Source organism: Elgaria multicarinata, chromosome 12, assembly GCF_023053635.1.
Source record: "Elgaria multicarinata webbii isolate HBS135686 ecotype San Diego chromosome 12, rElgMul1.1.pri, whole genome shotgun sequence".
Classification (NCBI taxonomy): domain Eukaryota; kingdom Metazoa; phylum Chordata; class Lepidosauria; order Squamata; family Anguidae; genus Elgaria; species Elgaria multicarinata.
Window position 1 is genome coordinate 16,524,240 of NC_086182.1, and position 17,507 is coordinate 16,541,746.

The window sequence follows — 17,507 nt, forward strand, 5'->3', positions numbered from 1 at the left end:
AATTTATTTCTTACCCACCTCTCCACTTGGATCGAGGCAGGGAACAACAATGAATATAAACACATTAAAAACTGATTTAAAACATAGCATACATGATTAAAATATCCTTAAAACATTCTAAAATTTTACTGGATAGGCCTGCTGGAATAGATCAGTCTTTATTGCTTTTTTAAATTCTAAAAGACTGTCAAGTTGCCGAATCTCCTCCGGCAGGCCATTCCATAGTCTTAACTTAGGTCCCGTTCATTTCAATGGGCCCACTCTAAGTAAGACTAACATTGGATACTGAACTGGGTTGCTTTGCCCTGCATTAAAGAAAAGAAGAAGAAACAGGAATGGGTAACTTGTGGCCCTGCAAACATTTCAAGCGTATAGCTCCTATCAGCTCTAGTCAGCATAGCCAATGGTGAGGGATGATGGGAGTTGTAGTAGGTCAAAACTGCTGGAGAGCCACAGATTGCCCAGCCCTGCATTGGTAATCTGCTTCATTATGAGGAACTCAGACCTTTGCCACACCGACTCTTATTACTTTGGGTTTTTTTTCCACTGGGACCTGTCTAAAGTCTTACCTAGCCTGATGTGGCTTTAGCCCCCTGGAACCTGGACACTTAGGGCCTTCCTAGACGAGGCCTTAGCGCGCCTTCTGTCCCGGCTTCCCTGCTGTGCGTCCAGATGACGCACAGGGGAATCCGGAGACAGGCCGCGCTGAGGCCTTCTCCAATGCGCCATAAGCGAATTCGCTTATGGCGCGCCTTTTCCCCAGCTCCGGCCTGAGGCCGGAGCTGGGGAAGGTCTAGGGACTTCCGTGGCTTTTTGCGGCTAATCGCTTACTCACGAGTAGCCACAAAAAGCCGCGGACTGGCCACAGCGCTGAGCGCTGTGCCCATCGGCCGGGGAGATCCCGGGAGGGAAAAGGAGGGGAGACAACACAGGACACACACACACGCACGGAGGGAAAAGGAGGGGAGATGACACAGGACACACACACACGCACGGAGGGAAAAGGAGGGGAGATGACACAGGACACACACACACGCACGGAGGGAAAAGGAGGGGAGACGACACAGGACACACACACACGCACGGAGGGAAAAGGAGGGGAGATGACACAGGACACACACACACGCACGGAGGGAAAAGGAGGGGAGACGACACAGGACACACACACACGCACGGAGGGAAAAGGAGGGGAGACGACACAGGACACACACACACGCACGGAGGGAAAAGGAGGGGAGATGACACAGGACACACACACACGCACGGAGGGAAAAGGAGGGGAGATGACACAGGACACACACACACGCACGGAGGGAAAAGGAGGGGAGACGACACAGGACACACACACACACACACACGGAGGGAAAAGGAGGGGAGATGACACAGGACACACACACACGCACGGAGGGAAAAGGAGGGGAGACGACACAGGACACACACACACGCACGGAGGGAAAAGGAGGGGAGACGACACAGGACACACACACACGCACGGAGGGAAAAGGAGGGGAGATGACACAGGACACACACACACGCACGGAGGGAAAAGGAGGGGAGATGACACAGGACACACACACACGCACGGAGGGAAAAGGAGGGGAGACGACACAGGACACACACACACACACACACACACGGAGGGAAAAGGAGGGGAGATGACACAGGACACACACACACGCACGGAGGGAAAAGGAGGGGAGACGACACAGGACACACACACACACACACACACACACACGGAGGGAAAAGGAGGGGAGATGACACAGGACACACACACGCACGGAGGGAAAAGGAGGGGAGATGACACACGGGACATGGAGGGAGAGAAAGATCAGGAAGGGATCAGGAGCGGATGGGGGGGGTTAACTAATAAAAAACCCTTACCTTCTCCGCAGTCTTCGGGCGCACGTGGCCCCTTTAAACTTTTAAAAAAATGGCCGGCGCTGCAGGGCTTCCGTCGTCCCTGCGCGTTGTGCGTCTAGGAGGCTGGGCGGCGCGCGTTAAAGTTTGCACGCCGTCGCCCCGCCTCCCTGCCGGCTTATCCCGGCAGGTCTAGCAAGGCCCCCTGGCCCTTTCTACACCTAAGGGTTATCCCAGGAAAATGGAGGGATCATCCCTGCCTGCTCCTGGGATCCCCTGTGTGGCATTTGGATGCCCAGGAATGATCCCGTGATATAGGGCTGGTGCAGTCATGCCCTAAGTCTGCTGAATTCATGCTGCACCTCTCTGCCTTGTTCAGCACCACGTGGGATTGAAAGATTTGTTGGAATAGGGACAAATGTTAATACAATTATCTGTTGCTTAGCATTGAGTCTGATCACCATGACAAAATGGGGCAGGGAGCAGAGGACGTTCCTGCAGGCAACATTGATTGGTGAGTCCTGTGACTTCTTCTACCTCATCCAGAATCAATATCAAGCCTCTATTCCTTAGTGGATTCACAAGGTTGCCTAGGTTCAGCTTTCACATTTCTCCATGCCAGAGGAAACTGGCCAGAGAACAACTCTACACTAGCAAAGAGGAAAGCTGTACATTTCATATTACAGTTTTGCTCTTAACCCAGACATCTAGCTGCTACATTTTCCAGGGTTGCTTAGAAGCAGCATATCATATCAAAACCACCCTTTATATTACTTGATCCATGAGGAAGCCAGATTCCGGCTGGACATCAGGAAAAACTTCCTGACTGTTAGAGCAGTGCGACGGTGGAATCAGCTACCTAGGGAGGTTGTGGGCTCTCCCACACTAGAGGCCTTCAAGAGGCAGCTGGACAAGCATCTGTCAGGGATGCTTTAGGGTGGATTCCTGCATTGAGCAGGGGGTTGGACTCGATGGCCTTGTAGGCCCCTTCCAACTTGACTATTCTATGATTCTATGATTCTATGATTCTACCAATTAGCTCAAATAAACAACACAGTTTTAGCTGCACAGGAACTAGAAGTAGACCATTTCCTAATTCAGGATCCCTGGAGGAATTCTGAATACTTATTTTCGTGGCCCATTTCTCCTCTTTATGTGAACAGCTAAGGCCCACCCAACTTCTTCACGCAGTGCATAATTAAACTATGGAATTCACTACTACAAGATGTGGTGGCAGCCACCAATTTGGATGGTTTTAAAAGGGGTTTGGACAAGGCTATCAATTGCTACTCTCCTAACAGCTAGGCTCTACCTCAAGGATCTGAGGCAGTAAGCCTCTGCTGCTGGGGAGCAGTTGCTGGGGAACATGGGTGGGAGGGTGCTGTTGCACCATGTCCTGCTTGGTGGTCCCTGGTTGACAGCTGTTTGGCCATTGTATGAACAGAGTGCTGGACTAGATGGACCCGTGGTTTGATCCGGCATGGCTTTTCTTAGGTTCTTAAGTCCATCAAGAAGTGGAGTTCAGGATGGGGGAAATGCCTGGCTCACTAGTACATCCCCAATGTCCCTCATGTGTGTGTGTGTGTGTGTGAGAGAGAGAGAGAGAGAGAGAGACAGAGAGAGAGAGAGAGATATGGAGATGACTTCTGCAACCAGCTAGCCTCATTGCACAACCTCCTTGTGCTTAAGAGCTAAACTACATGCTATGTGAAAGATATAGCACACAGCTGATCCTTACCATTTTCTTTAATTTAGTGTAAGCATGAGTAGGGGAATTTTAAAACCCCACAGCTACTCTCTCTTCCCTCCCCATTTTTTTTAACCCATCAGCCCACACTGTGGAGACAAAAGAGAAACAAGTCCGCTTGCACCAAAGGAGTTTACCCCTCTTTTTAAAGCTCCTTTGGAATGGGAGTGGCTGGGTTGGAAGCTTTAAACCTGATTAGGACCAGGGCCCCATATGCTTATACTAGGGCTGTCGTGAATCCAGAGCGAAGCGACCCGATCCACCTCCGCCAAAGACGGATCCGAATTGGGTCGGGATAGCTGCGGTTCGAGGCAAAGCGGTTAGCCTCCATCCAGAGATCTGAACACAGGTAAGTGTGGGGGAGGGGGACTCACCTGGCACCAGTGCCAACGTCCGTGCGGTGATGTCAGTGTAGCCAGGTAAGGGGGAGGGGGGCTTACCTGTGTCCAGCGCGGTCCAGCACCAGCTTCAACTGAGGCCTGGGCTGGTGCCAGACTGCGACAGAGGCAGGTAAGTGGGGGGGAAGAGGTCTTACCTGGCTCCGCCACCACAGTCTGTGCGGCGATGGTGGCGGAGCCAGGTAAGGGGGCAGGGGGGCTTATTCGGCCCCCATTTTGTCCCCTCTTCCCTACTGACCTTCCTCCGCCACCTGCCGCGGAGGCAAGTAAGTAGGGAAGGGGGGCAAAATCTCGATCTGCCCCTCTGGATCTTGCTCCATGGAGTGGGGCGGGGGAGGGTCGGATCAATCCGAAGCAGTTTGGGCCCAATCCGAAAGTTCCAGATCGGGCCACAAAGCAGTTCGGGGGTGGGTGGGGTCCATGCACAGCCCTAGCTTATACTAAGGTAAAAAAAAAAATGGTGAGGATGTTATTTAGCAGTGTGTGGTTCAGCTCTAATATTCCTGCCATGTGTGAATTGCTGGTAGAGTGAAAAGCTTGTGTGCTCTAACTATCAATCTCAGTGTGGACAATTCAAGATGGCAGAGGCGGAGACAGAAAAAGAGCAAAACAAAGTGACAGAAGGAAAAGAAGTGGGGAACAAGGGGAATTGGGTGCAGAGAGATCTGTGGGTGGGAAAACAGAAAAAAAGTGGAGGTAACTCAGAGGTAAGAACCCAAGAAGAGCCCTGCTGCATCAGGCCAAGGGTCTATCTACTCCGACATTCTATTCACACAGTGGCCAAACAGCTGCCCACAAAACCCACAAGCAGGACATGAGTGCAACAGCACTCTTCCACCCATGTTCCCCAGCAAATGGTGTACAGATGGGGTTGCAGGTCTGTGGTGGGGCAAAGAGGGGAATGGTGCTATGAGGAATAGAAAGAGGAGAGAGAAAAGACTGGAGAGTAAATAAAGAGATGGATTCAGAGAAGCTAGTGGTACGAGAGAGAGAGAGAGAGAGAGAGAGAGAGAGCGCACACAAGAGGGAGAGAAATCAACAGAGAAAAAGGGAGTTAACAGAATGAATTCAAAAGAAAATACTGAGTTAAAACTGCTTTTTTGCAGTTAATATGGGGAGTAAAACAAAAATGGGAAAGTGGTCCTCATTGTTATCCGAGCTGTGTGACCCTGTGGAAGCACCATCCCTTTGCATTAGTTGCTCAAGCTAAGGAAAATTGGCTCATGTCTGTTCATAATCATGCCGGCGGTGCTTGAGAGATACAGAGCTGACCAGTTTGCTCTCTGTGTTCCATTCCTTGTTCCCTACTTTCCTCAAGAGCAGCTTCTTAGAGACAGCTGCCTTTGTCTGATTACCTTAGGCGGCTCTTCTCAGAATTCACTTCTCCAAACAATGTGCCAGAATGACATTCTGAATAGGGCACTCGAGAGAGATGGTGGGATTAGAGCCATATGGACATTGAAGAAGAAGAAAGAAGAAAGAACTGCAACTTGTCATGGGTTGAGCCCAAGGTTCCTTTAAGAGGACATTTTTTGCTTCATCCTAGGGGGTTTCTTTGTGTCCGAAAAGGGAGTAGCAAGTGAAATGCCAAGGCCACGCTGGGTGCGAAGTGCCTGGCATCTGATAATGCCTCCCTGGGCTGGTACCGGGGGGGAGAGTAACAAGTTGCAGCTGTGCAATGTCTGGGAGCATTCCCCTCTCCCTTCGGGAGAGATGTGGGTTGCTATGAGGTTTCTATTGGTCAGGGTGGGTCTGGTGACAAGGGGGTCCCAGAAAGGAATAAAAAGCTTGGGCACCCAAGGGTCCAGTCTCTTTCCTGTGGGTGTCAGGAGTCCAGTGTGTGCGTGGTGAGTCAGAGCATCCAGGCTGGGCTGGCTGGATGGCGGAAGCTCCACGCGGCTGCTGAGGGAAAGAGTCTTAGTTCGAGTGGTGTAAAGCCGAGTCAGAGTGAACAACAAAGAGTCTGAATCACAGTGCTAAATGTTTGTTACGTTTTAGATTAGGTTTGGGTTCAAGTGGGCAAGGGACCTTGCCGGAGTTACGGCTGGTGGGTGGTTAAGTGGGGAGTGAGTGTGAATTCAATTGGCTTGAGCATGTGAAGAGGGAGGGGGAGACATTAGTCCCTGCTGTCCTGAGTGTGTTATTCCTTTGTCCATGTTTCCCCCTCAAAACCTCTTACATGTTTACCTTAACGTGTGGACTCTTACGGAAGTGAGTGGTGTGAAGAATGAAAGTGTTTGGTCCCTATCTCCTGAGTGTGGTGTCATTTCCCTGAGAACCAGACTTCAAAGGGTTAAAAGCAGCAGTGAAGGGGCATGTGTCTGGGCTGGCTTCTCCAGCCAGGGAATTGCTTAATTAAGCCGAGCGGTTCCACCACACAACTGAGTAGACAACTGTTTCTGAAATTATGAAACAGTCAGAGTTGATAAGGGAATCACTGCATTTGGCGAAAATTGTAGTGGTCATGTATCAAGCTCTCTACACTTAAGTATCACTGGCAGAAGCACTACTGGCCATAGATCTACACTGTAGAACTTTCTGGAAGAGTACCGGACAGCAGGTACGTATGTGTGCATCCACAGCAGACATGCCCCCTTGTGGAGCTCTTCTCTGCTGCTGGAAAGAAACTTCCATCCCATCCCGTGGCTGCTGATGGCTCCAATTTTGGTGGGGCTATGAATCCATTCCAGGTTTTAGTCAGAACCAGACAGAACTCTTAAAGGAGCTATCCAGGGTGCTGGCTCCCTAAAATAGCAAAAAAACAGAATGGATCCACAGCCTTACCAAAATCGGAGTCACTAGCTTCCACTGACCCCATCCAATTCCCTTCCAGAGTCCCCTTTTCAAATTTGGATGTCTCTGCTCAATAATACTTTTTTTTTTCTATTTCAAAACCCCCAAGATTCATTTTCAACATTCAGTGCTTCACATCCCAACTTAATGCTGGATAGGAGCCTAGCGTCAGTGAAACAGAACTGGTAATCTGTGGTCTTAGATGACAAATTCAGTATGCTGACAGCTCAGTGCACACTGCAGAGCTTAAGTATTGTGTCTATTAAATCCGCACCATTGGAAGGAGTGATAGGCACAAGGATCAAAGCCGAGCATAAAGGCAGTGTGAGAACGATGCATGGTCTGCCATTGTGGCACTGATGCGAGTTATTTAAGCCTCACAGTGCATCCATTTAAAAAGCAAGACAGCAGGCAGTGTGTTGCAAACCAGGCCAGCATGTGAAAAGAATCCACCTTAGCCAGAGAAGCAATACTGATGCCGTCTCAGGCTATTCATTCCCTTGTAATTCCAGCTCATCACAGCTGCGATGTGATATTGGAGGCTGCTCAAACTGCAGAGCCAAATTAGTGTGTAGTGGACACGACGGGATAAATGTGGAGCTCTAAGTATGTCCCTTCGACTTTTAATTTTTGCTCACCACTGGGGATACAATGGGAATGCTACGGGGTGGGGGAATGCAATGGCAGAAAATGTGGCGCCACTCTCGAGTTTATGACACAACACCTGCACTCTTTTCGAATGTCTCCTGTTCAGTCCAAGAAAGAGGACCAAAGGGGAATTGCGATGACACCGACCTCGCACCGAAGGCCTTGCCTAGCACACCCTTCTCAAGCCAAGCGCCACCTCTTGAAAAGCCTGAGCAGAACAACACAACCTCTCCCCTATACGTGGGGGAACAAGGTAAAGGGTTTTGGAAAACAGGTTCTATTGTTGAGGTACTGAACTGCAGGTGTATTGGTAGATGTTTTTACACTGTGTAAAATAGCAGGTAATAAATCCGAACTGACATGTGGTTTGTGGTAACAGAACACAAAGTAAAGTTTATTGAAATTTAACAGATCTTTGGTATTTCAATTTAGATCAAACCTGCTTATTTTTATATTTAAAACAACAATCTCAAGTCCCTTAAAATCCTATCTCTTCTCATTCCTCACACACCAAACACTCTCATGAAGCACAAACGAGACTAAGGCCATAGCTAGACCAGGCCTATATCCTGGGATTGTCCCAGGATCATCCCTGTGCATCCAAATGACACACAGGGGATCCCGGGAGCAGGCAGGGACGACCCCTCCATTTGCCTGGGTTAATCCTTAGGTCTAGCTAAGGCCTAAAACCTCCCTGACTAAAACCAAAACCAAACTAAACTAACTCATAATCCCCTCAGCCAAACTATTTATACCCCTCCCTCTCCCTTTCTCACCGCATCACTAGCCACACCCACTCAGTCGAATATTCCGCACTAGCTAGACATACAAATTCAGACATACCTAAGCGACAGAAAGGTGGGTATCGCCACAGGAACCAATTTGCATCTGCTTATGATATATATCCCAGCATCTTATTGTGCCTGTGCCCTTGGAGGAGGGACTGCTTGCACAACGTGGCTTTTGCACTTCTCAAAATAATCTGAAACAAATGGAAATGGTCATTTCTGGAAGAGGGCAGGACAGCGGAGCTTCTTGAATAGAGCTCTGCCGACCGGTCCCAATCCGGAAATGAGCCTTTCTGCCCCACTGCACAAGTGGTCGCTCCTGCGAGTACAATGGAACCAGGAGAGGCAGAGCAGCCCTGTTGGATACTGCCCATAGATGCAAATTTAGAAAAAAATCTTATAATTTAAACAGAAATGAAGTACATAGTTCATAGTTTGGAAGCCTGTAACCAAATGCAGGCTTCAATACTGCATCATAGTGGTATTGAAGTGCACTGATAACTGTTGGGGCACGTTACACAAACCATATACTGTACCCTTTCATGGTCTTATTTCCTGCTTTTTATTCCACATTACCCAAAATATTGCAACAAATGTCATTGTGTGTCCTATCTGTATAAATGCACAAAAGGGATATAGCTGTTACCATGATTGGATCATAATGATTTGACGCAAGACATAGATCTAGCCCAAGTGACCTCTGTGCCTTTCTTAGTCTGCTGTCCGGGTGCTGCTGATGGGCAACTTCACAGTCCAGCTCTTCCTTCTGATGGCTCTTGATCTATAAATCGGGCTTGGACTGGACAAATCAGAGGCTTGTTTTGTGGCAAACTGAAAGAAGGTCTTTTCAGTGGCTGCTCCCAGCCTGTGGAACTCCCTCCCAAGGGAGGCTACGTTTGCTCTCTCTCTGCTGTCCTTCCGCTGGCAGGCAAAGACTGCTTTATTCAAGAAGGCCTTTAGACTGTAAGTGGGTCTGGTTTATTGGGGGCTGTTTTTAATAATATTTTTCTGTAATTGTTACATTTTCATCATATTTTGATATATTGTTTTATTGTTATAACCAGTTTTAATTGGTTCTGTAAGTAATCTTGAGCGTCAGTGTTTGGTAGAAAGGCAGGGCACAAAGAAAATGAAGGAAGGGAGGAAGGAAGGAAGGAAGGAAGGAAGAAAGGAAGGAAGGAAGGACTGACTGTCCTCTGGAAAACCTTCAAATCATAGAATTTGTCAAGTATGCTTTAAGGTGGATTCCTGCACTGAGCAGGGGGTTGGACTCAATGGCCTTATAGGCCCCTTCCAACTCTGCTATTCTATAATTCTCTTTTGGCGATTCACACATAGTCAACCTAAGCTCAACTGGATGCTGCTGGCTTGCAGGCTAGGCCAGCATTTAAGATGGAGAACAGAACTAGTGTTGGCAAGCAGTATGGTGGGGGAAATGTTGGAGTCCCATATGGCTGACTGCAGCTGATGGGGTCATCAATTTATCTTAACGGCTTTTCAATTAATTAAATAAACTCCTTTCCCCCCATGTCATTTTTTCCAGGGAAAGGTCCCCCCTCCCCCAAACTATTAGTCACTCCAGTAGAAAAAGTATGTATGCACACACATGTTTTCTCTAAACATATAGCAGCTTGGTAGTTTAGGTGAAGTTCATTGAAAAAAAGGTTAATCTGCCTCCGCTGTGGTTCAGATCCAGAATACACCCTCCTCCCTATGGCTACTATTTGTGTGGGGGTGGGGATGGGGGTGGATTAGAGACAGAAATGTGTAGACGTTATGTTTAGTGTGGCCAAGTTGAAGAAAGAGCACTTTTGGGACCTTAGCCATAGTGAGATTAAAATGCCCAAGTCTCAACTATCACATTTTTCATGGATGATTACTTTGGACAACCTGTGTAGGGTGACTATATGTAAAGGAAGACAGGGCTCTTGCATCTTTAACAGTTACATAGAAAAGGGAATTTCAGCAGGTGCCCTTTTTATGCATGCAGCACCTGGTAAAATTCCCTCTTCATCACCAAAGATACGAAAGAGGGCAGGGCTCCTACAGCTTTAACTGTTGTAATGAAGAGGGAATTTCACCAGGTGCTGCATGCATACAAATGACACCTGCTGAAATTCCCTTTTCTATTAAACTGTCAAAGATACAGGAGTCCTGTCCTCCTTTCCATATGGTCACCCTAAACCTGTGACTTTCTTTCCCCTCTGCCTCTCAGATATCCGAGGATTTTTAATTGGCATGCTGATTGGCAGTACCAATACTGTGGTGTACTCAAAGAGTATATATAGAAATGCAAGCCATCCTGGTCCTCTTTCTCTGATTGTAACTGGCAGTTCCATTAATTGGAAGCCCTGGACAGTGGGGAATGCACACAGACATTTTTGGAGCAGAGAGCTGGTGTGGTATGCATTTGCGGTACTTCCAGATTTCCATGCTAGCTTCAGCAGGAATTCCATTAAAAAGGATCAAGAAAATCTCATTGCTTTGTTCCCAGTTGACAAATCCACTGGGGGGTCATAGGTTTCTCTAATACTTCCCGAAGAAGCCCTCCCCAACTATGGGAAATTGGATGACATTATTGATGGACTACAAATTCCATCATATCCAGTCAGCATGGCCAATGGTCAGGAATGATGGGAGTTGTTAACCTTGTAGTGTGGCTTGTTAACCACCCTGAGCAACCCAACAACAAACCATGGGCTCTCAAGGTGGCTTGTTCAAGAAAATAAGCCACACTGCATGGTTAACAAGCTACCCTGGCTGTGATCAGACAACCCACAGTCCAAAACAATCCTTACTCAACCACCGAGTGTGCGTTAGTGTATTGTGCAAACAGTCCTGTTGAAAAGTGAGGATCTGGTGCTTCCAATAATTCCAGCATCTTTGCACTTCCTGGCCAAAAATACTGGTAGACTGGAGCAAGTTCAATTTTTAGTCTCAATTGGACAGAATACTGTCTGCATGTTTGTCCTTATATCTCTGCACGATAAAGGGCTGAAGGCTTCCTTTTTTAAATTAAAGCTGTAAGACTCGCTGCTGCCTTGGATCAATTTTGCACTTGCCAATGTTATGACAGTTGGTAAAGTTCCTGGTGAGTCACCCGAAAGGCAATTTTCATCAACTGATACTTTTTTTCTGGCTTAGAACCTGTTTCAGGTGTTTTTGGAGCTGGAAATAGCTGTTGCACATTTAAAAGAAGACAAAATGGCTTACTCATGCACAAACGCTGCTGCCATTTGGGGAAAAACATTATTGGCAAATCACAATCCAGGGGAATTGAATTTGTAACGTGTTTAAATTGTGTATGGATGGAGAGTGAAGGCCAGAAAGCTATGTCAGTTAAAATGATGGAAAATGGGCCAAGACACGTAGCACGCAGAGGGCTTTTGCACAAATGTTTCTCAGAAAAGTGTTTACTGATAGTCAACAGAGCTCACTGTTCAGTTCAGGCATTTTTCTGTGCAAACAGGATTATGAATATAAACCTTGGGGCAGTCCAGATGCAAAATCTTGCTGTACTCTTATGCAGAACATTTTATTATCAGTATTATTGACTACAAAAAAATGTTGGTCATTAGGAAGGAGGTGACAGTTTTTGTCGAAGATCCCGGGAAGTCTCCTTCAGGGAACCCTAAGCCACCTACTATCATAGAGGATGGGGAAACATGTTTTGCCTTCACCACCACAGTGTCTTCAAGTTTTTCCCTTCCATTTTTTCTCATTATGAAGTAAGGAATCTGGTCAATTCTCTCAGAAAATATAGAAGCGACTACAGATCAAGCCTCAGGGTGTGGAGTTGTTTTGCTATCGGTAGCCTTCACTTCCATACTGAAGGAAGACATAAAGGGCCTAAAGGAACCAGGAAATTCTATCTTCTCCAGGCTATTGGGGTGTGTGTGTTATTCTAATATTTCTTATCGCTTATAGGCTCAACTACCATCAACAGTCCGTAGGTCCTGGAACCTGTCAGGTCCTTGTCAAACTGCTTGACGTTCTTCAAAAATATCATTCCCCCTGATTTACAATCCTATATATTCCAGAATACCTAAAAGGTCCCCCAGATGCATAGATCTACCTTATTTTGGTGTAGCCCCATTTCTTTTCCAGATTTATATCCTTCATTCTTGGGAAGGAGGAGGGGTTCTTCCAGTATCAGAGGCAATAAGCCTATATACACCAATTGCTGGATGCTGTTGCACCTGTGTCCTGCTTGTGTGTCCCTGGTTGGCAGCTGGTTGACCACTGTGCGAACAGAGTGCTGGACTAGATGGACCCTTGATCCGATCTAGTTGTTGGAAAATCACACTCTGAACCAGAGTTGAGCAGAACTTCCTGGCCCGCCGCTCTGACCATGTCACTCCGCTTCTGAAATCTCTTCATTGGCTCCCAATTCACTCCAGAATCCAATATAAACTTCTCCTGTTGACCTTCAAAGCTTTTCACGGTCTAGCTCCTGCCTATCTCTCCTCTCTCATCTCACACTATTGTCCCGCTCGTGCTCTTCGCTCCTCTGATGCCATGCTTCTTGCCTGCCCAAGGGTCTCTACTTCCCTTGCTCGGCTTCGTCCATTTTCCTCTGCTGCCCCTCATGCCTGGAATGCTCTTCCAGAACACTTGAGAACTACCAACTCAATCACAGCTTTTAAAACACAGCTAAAAACTTTTCTTTTCCCTATAGCTTTTAAACTTTGAGTTTGTTCTGACTCTATACTGTTAGCTTCACCCTTCCCGGTGCCTGTTTACACTTCCCTGTGCCTGTTTGCATTCTCTTTCCCTCCTTATTGTTTACTACAACTTTATTAGATTGTAAGCCTATGCGGCAGGGTCTTGCTATTTACTGTGTTATCTGTACAGCACCATGTACATCGATGGTGCTATATAAATAAATAATAATAATAATAATAATAATAATAATAATCAGTTTAGGATGCAGCAAAGACTCAATGAGGCAAAGGATTCTTTGTAAGTTAAAAGCAAATCCTTTACTGACAGTTGAAGTAATTTAGTTATGGCAGCACATATACAAATACAGACGATCAATACACAGCAGCATACATCAAGATGGGGTAAGATGAAGGATAAAAAGCATGAAAAACACAGCTACTTATATAGGCAGCCCTGTACAATTATGCAATCACTAATTGATTAATTGCAGAAAAATGCTTCCATACAATAATTCAATAATTCAATAAGTGTCCAGCGGAGACCTTGACATTTAAGGGAATTGCACGTTCTGCTGACTCCTCATTTTCTTCAGGTCTCCAGGTAATTGTAAAAATAGTGGAAAAAGAAAAACCAGATCCAATCCAGGATCCAACACTAGCATGGCTCTCCTTAGGATGTTCTGACATGCTCAGAAGCATTTGGCCTTAGCTGGCAAAACTTTTGTAAATAAAGGTATGATCTTATTGGATCGACATGCATTATATAAAGCAGGTTCTGATCTCAGAGCCCTCTTTCTATACCAGTGGAGACTGGTTGCTCCGATGTAAAGAGGGGAGGGGGGGTTCAGTCAGAACCAGTCAAAACTCTAAAATTCTGGATCTCCAAGTTTGCACCTTGGCTTGTTCCTTTAATTCTGACTGGTTTTGACTGACCAAGCCTCCCAAACATTGGAACCACCAGCCTCCACTGATGTATCCCAAGGCCTGCCGGCCTTTTCCACCTCCTGTTCCTCCTAAAGTGCATTTAGATGGAGCCCTGCTAAGGGTGTAATCCTGTGCATGTTTAGACAGAAAAAAGTCCCAGGATATCCCTGCCAGCCTTCCCAGGTCAACAGATCAGGTGTGAGAGCTTCTATTTCTTCCTTCCCTGGTACCTCTGGGGTATGTGGCCTTCAGCAAAGATCAAGGGTAAGCAAGCTTTTCAGAGGGCTCAGCGTGGTAAATCTTGCAGAACTATAACAGATCGTGTTCTTGTTTTGCTTATCGTATCCATCTGAAAATTATAATTGTTGTGTACAACAACAAGAGACCACTAACTACCACAAGGTCTTGTAGACCTTTATTCGTGTCTGCAATTAGAATTTGCAATTACCACAGTATAATCATGGGTCTCTAGTTACATCATTGTAATTATTTAAATAGATTAAGAAGACCTATGATTAGATCAGGGTTACAGAAATGCCACTTAAATGTGTTGCATTCAAAAGGTGGCAATTCTAAACCAGAGTCTGTGTTCTGATTTTGGCCATTCTTTAAAGTCATGTATCTGAAATCCAACCCTAGTTACTGGCTCGAAAGGATGTGGGTCTCTTTAAGCATTCTACTGGGATACTTTATCATTACCTATTGAAACCATTCTTTCTCTGGGGTCTGGGTTAGAAGTGACTTGGGGCCTTGCTAGACGAGGCCTTAGCGCGCTGTGAGGCCCGGTTTCCCTGCTGTGCATCCAGATGATGTACAGGGGAATCCGGGCCCAGGCCGCACTGAAGCCTCCCCTAACGCGCCATAAGCGAATTCGCTTATGGCGCGCCTTTTCCGCAGCCCCGGCCTGAGGCCGGGGCTGCGGAACATCTAGCAGGGGCCGTGGCTTTTTGCGGCTACTCGCTTACTCACGAGTAGCTGGGAAAAGCCACGGACTGGGCACATCGCTCATACGAGCGCTGTGCCCATCGGCCCGGGTGGGGTGGGGATCCCGGGTGGGGGAGAGGGGCAGGGGGAAGGCCGGACCCACCAGGAAAGGGGGGGGAAGCCAGACATCGGCGATGGCAAGGGTGGGGGCAAAGATGGAGACGGGGCTGCCAAGGGAGGGGGGAGAAGATCGGGGACGGGATTGGGGATGGAGGATGGGGGGAGGACGAGCGAGCAGGCAGGGAGCCATGGGGAGGGATCAGCAGCGGGTGGGGGGGCTTAAGTAAAATAAAAACCACTTACCTTCTCCGGAGTCTTTGGGCTACACGTGGCCCCTTTAACAACAACAACAAAAATGGCCGACGCTGCAGGGCTTCGGCAGTCCCTGCGCGTCGGCCGTCTAGGAGGCGGGGCGGAGCGCGCTAAAGTTAGCGCGCTGTCGCCCCGCCTCCCTGCCGGCTTATCCGGCAGAGTCTAGCAAGGCCCTTGATCAGTCTTCCCCAACTTGGTGCCCATCAAGTGTTTTGGACTACAAAACACCTGGAGAATTCCTGATCATTGGCCAAGCTGGCTGGGGCTGATACTCCTGCAAGTAGATACACCTTTTACACATCCTGCAAGTGGGACAGCTACTTATGAAGAAGTACTTTCTTTTTTCCATGTCCTGAATCTCCCTCCACTGCCTTAAATTCAATGTAGGCCCAGGCAGGCTCCTTAATTAGCAACCCAACCAACTATTCTTCTTTTTTCTAATAGTCAAATCCTGGCGAGAACATTGCATCTTCCTCATCCCTGATTGGTTGCCCACAAAAAAGTTATTTTTCTTTTGGGTCAAGTCCTCCTCCTGGGTCTCCTTTAGAGGACAGGAAAACTACAAGATGAACAGGGGCTACAAGATGAACAGAGAACACTGCCTTATCATGAATCAGGTGGTAGGTCCATCTAGAGCAGGTGTGGGGAACTCCATGCTCCAATCACTTCTGCCCATTAAGATGCCAGCTGGGGCTCATGGGAGTTGGAGACTGAGAATATCTGGAGGTTCCTCCACACCTGATCTAGGACAGTACTGTCCAGTGGAGGCTGGTGGCTCTGCTGTCAGTGGTGCAGTGAATCCGCTCCAAGTTTCAGTTAGAACCAATCAGAGTTCTAAAGGAGCTATCCAAGGTAAACATCTTGGATAGCTCTACTGATGCTGTGTACTGTTGTTCCTGCAGCTCTCCACAGACCCAAGACCTTTTCAAATGACACGTGTGCATCACACAAGCCATAATCACGTGATCAGGGTGAGTCCGAGGAATGGATGGTTCAGTCTATTTCTGATCCATGTCAGTTTACACATATTCACTCATAAGTCTGTTTGTATCCAGTTTCTGCAATAGTCTGCCGTGGGTTATGAGAAAGAAGCGCCTCCATGCACACAATCCAAGCACATACTCCTTTGATACATCCAGCACATGGGATGGACACTTATGAATAGCCCCCCCCCCAAAAAAGGACTCACATTGCCAGAAAAGAGGACAAAGAGGGACAGCGATTTGCATGACATTTCCATAAGTTAATGTATATGGCTAGTTGCAAATGTAGAAAGAAGTACTATAAATGAAATAGAAAGACAGTACATTTCACTGTAGTGTGAAACGTTGCAACCAGGTGAGCTGTGTGCCTTGCTTAGCCTGCTGTCCAGGGGCTGTTGATAGGCCACTTGGTGGCCCCGCTGTTCCTTCTGATGGCTCTTTATCTCTAAACCAAACTTGGACTAGACAGCTCTTCAAATAGAGGGCTGTTCTTTGTAAAAGAGGTGCCTAGCCCTCCTCAATGTGCTGAAATTGGGGGACTGGGCTGGAGCGGTATAGTCAAAAGAGCAACGTGGCTTTAGGGACAGAGAAACCAATAGTGAAGGCTGATGGCACTGATGCCAGTATGGCTGTGAATCCGCGCTGGGTTTCAGCCAGAACCAGGAGCTATTCAAAGCGCTGAACCCAGTTTTTCCCTCTTAGACTCTTCCAGTGAATTCAACCCCAAGGTGACAAAATTCTGTGTCTGGGCATGCTCTATTAGGAATCTGACAGTTAAATCCTATTCTAATTCATTTCAACATCAGCTGATACTAACAGATATGGCTGCTGAAGATAATGTTGATGAAATCTTCTACTCTATGTACTCTATGTACTCTATGTGGGCTGGTCCATGAAGTCACGAAAAGTCAGAAGCGACTGAACGAATAAACAACAACAAATGTACATTTTTGCATATTTAGTTTGCACTTTTATTTGTATTTGCTAGTTGACCTCATACTTTGTATTTTTAGTGGCTGCTCTGTGACTGTAACTACATAAACTGCTATAACCCAGCTTGGGGGTTGGGTTCAGCACCAAGGATAGCTCCTTTAGAGTTCTGACTGGTTTTGATTAAAACCCAGGGGGGAGTCATATGCCCACTCAAATCACAGGCACCAGCCTTCACCAGGAAAAAATAAAACTTACCCTCTCACCCCCTGCTCTGACTGCCAAACACGGTCCAACATCAGCCTGATCCTTCAGGCACCATCCCTCACTTTATCAGCACCATTAAAATTACCTAGGTTTTAATAAGTAACAGGCTTGCTGTTTGCAAAGAGCCTTTTTGTTGTACTCCAGGAGTGTGGAAGAGTATAATGAAATGGTGTACGAAACAGCTGCTGGGTGAAAAACTGTCCACCATT